Consider the following 3890-nt stretch of genomic DNA (forward strand, 5'->3'; position numbering starts at 1 on the left):
GAGAGGCGTGAGTGAAGAGAAGTGGATAGGAGAGAAGGCACACCGGGCTAGAGCCACCTAAGATGATCACAAGAAAAGGCAACGAAGAAAAGAAAGAAAGGGACAGATCAGAAGAAAAAGAAGAGCAAGAGGATCAAGAAGAACAAGTACAAGAACAACAACAACAACAAGTACAAGAAGAAGAAGCATGACAACAACAACAACAAGTACAAGAACAAGAAGAAATACAAGTACAAAAGGAAGAAAAAGAAGAAGAAGAAGAAGAAGAAGAAGTAAAAGTAGGAGAACACGTACAAGAACAAGAAGAAAACAAGAACAAGAAGAAAACAAGAACAACAACAAACAACAAAGGACAGGAGGATCTCGAAGGGGCGGCGGAGGCGGCGGAGGCGGCGGAGGCGGCGGCGGCGGCGGAGACACGCACACCGGACGTGGCGAGGGCATGACGCGCGGCGGAGTGAGTGTCTCGCGCTGAGCAAACCGCACCGAGCGAGCCACTCCGCGACCGAGCATCAGAGAGGGCTGGAGGGCGAGTTCATATGCACTCCCTCGCTCTCCGATGATGTGCTTGGGGGATGGGGAGGGGGACTGGGGAAGGGGAGGGAAGGGGAGGGAAGGGGAAGGAAGATGAGGAGAGGAAAGGGATGGGAGAGAAGGGAGGGAGGGAGAGATGGGAGGGAGGGAGAGAGGGAAAGAGGGAAAGAGAGAGAGAGAAGAGAGAGAGAGAGAGAGAGAGAGAGAGAGAGAGAGAGAGAGAGAGAGAGAGAGAGAGAGAGAGAGAGAGAGAGCGAGAGAGAGAGAGAGCGAGAGAGAGAGAGAGTGTCAATAAGCGAGTGAGAGTGAGTGGGGTGGGGTTACGGAGTGAGAGAACGGAAAGCAGACAGACGGAAGTCACGGAGGTAAAATACGCGCGAGAGGAAACGTAATCCATAGATAATGTTACCTTAACATCACAAATCAATCAAGATCTTCAGCGCCTGTACCGCCGCACTCCGACCCTGGGCAGCCTTCTCGTTACCCCCTACCTCCCCCTACCTCCCCCTACTTGCCCCTACTTGCCCCTACCTTCCCCTACCTTGTTCACCTGCGCCGCCCTTTCAAGCAAGCGGCGCACAACCCCAGGTGCTTATCGGTCTCCCACTGCGGTCAAGAGCCTGGATCGTATCATTACGCATCGTAAAACCACTGACATTATATAAAGAGATACACGTATGCAAACAGATACAAACAACTACATAAATATATAACAAAATTCTCCCAAATAAAGGAAAACGTACCCCCCCACCCCCATAGAACAAAAACAAACACACATACACGTACATGAAGGAAATATCTTTTCACACATCTACATGCAAACATCCACCTGCCTTACTCCAGGTGGACCAGAGGGGGGGGGGGGGCAGAGGCACTAAGGCCCGACGCGCGCTGTGGCAGGAATTGCAAAATGTGGCAAATTTATGCCCTGGCAGCTTGTGACAGGCAGGACGCAACTCCGTGTTATATGGCAGCACTATGTGCCTTGCTCGCATATTAAGGACGTGAGACCCTGTGCAACATACATAAACACTTGGTTTATAGACACACATGCATAGACAGACATACATCATCTCCCTCTCCCTCTCCTTCACCTCTTCTTCTCTCCCTCTCCTCAATCTATCTCCCTCTCTGTCCTTCAGACAGACTCACATGTTCACCTCCATAATCACAACAACAACAGTAATACCCTCTCGCCCAATAAACCATAACCTCTCTCCGACAACCGCAAACCCATTTATGCTGAGAATTGTTCCGCACGTGCGTCTATTTATAGCCCAGCTGACAGTTGTGGTCCTCGCTGCTATAAGCAACCAGCGCTTAAGAACTCAACAACAACGTAACACTTTAAAACTTCGGCATCCGAGCATACTTAAAAGTAGAATACTTTAATGTTTCCTCCTTTTTCTTATCTTTCATTCACTATCACTTAGTTCATTCTAGGCCCAAAGCCAATACGTTCAAATATAAAGGAAAATATTAAAATATCGTACCTTCCTTTCACTTTGTCATTATCCAAGGCCTATATCTTCCTCATTAGCTTAAAAAGTCACCGCTAGCCTCTCGTGACACCGTAAGTGACACACACAGCGCCCGCATACGCACATTTTTGTAAGTAACAACTGACACTGCTCTGACGTCACTAAACCTTTTTTCACGTGCATTCAAATTATCAATAATAATGAGATTTCAATATAACGCATCGCACTAACCTCTTCCATAATGGCGTTTATACAATCCCAGGCATATTTATCCAATGTTTATATAAATCGGTATTTATTGATCACTCTCTTCTCGTGCTTATTCATTCATTACTCTTTCCATCCCCTAATTTTATTTGTTTATTTTCTAAAACATATCTTTTACATCGAATTATTCCGTTTAATATTCGTTATCATTCATTTCTTATCATTCATCACTCACGTATTAAACATGCCTTATCTATATTTATTTTCCTTCTGACCGGGGGTTTTCCACGACATGTCTCGCTTTGTGTGCACGATAAAAACCCCATTACATTTTATTAAAACATACATATAATTAGTTAAATATAATCATGCCATACATTTCCGACACGGTGTCAACTAGCAAGTCATTTCCGTCAAGTTTAAGGTTAAATGAACTACTCAGTTTGCTCAATGTTAAGACAACTGAAGCGTTTGACGTGAGCGAATGACTTGTCAAAATGACTTATGATTCGTCAAATTAGTAAAAAAAAAAAAAAAAAAAAATGTGATTCACGACAAGAATTCGGATTATTCTGACCTAAAATGACAACAAAGAAAATGTAACAAGAATGAAATAATAACAAAATTAATAACAAAAATGAAAAATAACAACAATCGAAATTTAATGATATAAATGAAAACGGATCGAACTCCTCTCGTTTGCTAGTCTAATAGCAATACAAAGTCGATTCATCACAGCCGTGTGGCTGGGAGGAGTGTGGGGGAGGAGGGAGAAAGGAGGGAGAAAGGAGGAGGAGCGTGGGGGAGGAGGGAGAAAGGAGGGGGAGGAGGGAGAAAGGAGGGGGAGGAGGGAGAAAGGAGGGGGAGGAGGGAGAAAGGAGGGGGAGCGTGGGGGAGGAGGGAGAAAAGAGGGGGAGCGTGGGGGAGGAGGGGGGGAAAGGAGAAAGGAGGAGGAGATGGAGAAAGGAGGGGGAGAAAGGAGGAGGAGATGAAGAAAGGAGAAAAGAGTAGGAGATGGAGAAAGGAGGAGGGAGGAGGAGGGAGAAAGTAGTAGTGTAGTAGTAGTAGTAGTAGTAGTAGTAGTAGTAGTAGTAGTAGTAGTAGGAGGAGTAGTAGGAGGAGGAGGAGGAGGGAGAAAGGAGGAGGAGAAGGAGGAGGAGGAGGAGGGAGAAAGGGGAATGAAAGGAGGAGGAGGAGGAGGGGAGAAGGAGAGAAGGAGGAGGAGGAAGGGGGAGGGGAGAAGGAGGAGAAGAGAATGGGGGAGAAGGGAGGAAAGGAGGAGGAGAGGGGAGAAGGAGAAAGAGGGAGGAGCAATGGGGGGAGAAGAGAGAAAGGAGGAGGAGCATGGGGGAGAAGGGAGAAAGTAGGAGGAGAGGAGGGAGAAAGGAGGAGGAGGAGGGGCAAAAGGGAGAAAGGAAGATGAAGAGGGGGAAGAGAGAAAAGAGGAGAAGGGAGAAAGGAAGAGAGAGAGAGAGAGAGGGAGATGAGAGAGAGATTGAGGAAGGAGAGAGGAGAGATGAGAGAGAGAGAGAGAGAGAGAGAGAGAGGGGGAGAAGGGAGAAAGGAGGAGGAGGGGAGGAGGAAGGAGGAGGAGGAGGAAGGGAGTGGAGAGGGGAAGAAGGAGGAGGAGGAGGAGAAGGAGTGGAGAGGGGAGGAAAAGAGGGGGGA

The sequence above is a fragment of the Penaeus chinensis genome, chromosome 16 (assembly GCF_019202785.1).
Source record: "Penaeus chinensis breed Huanghai No. 1 chromosome 16, ASM1920278v2, whole genome shotgun sequence".
Classification (NCBI taxonomy): domain Eukaryota; kingdom Metazoa; phylum Arthropoda; class Malacostraca; order Decapoda; family Penaeidae; genus Penaeus; species Penaeus chinensis.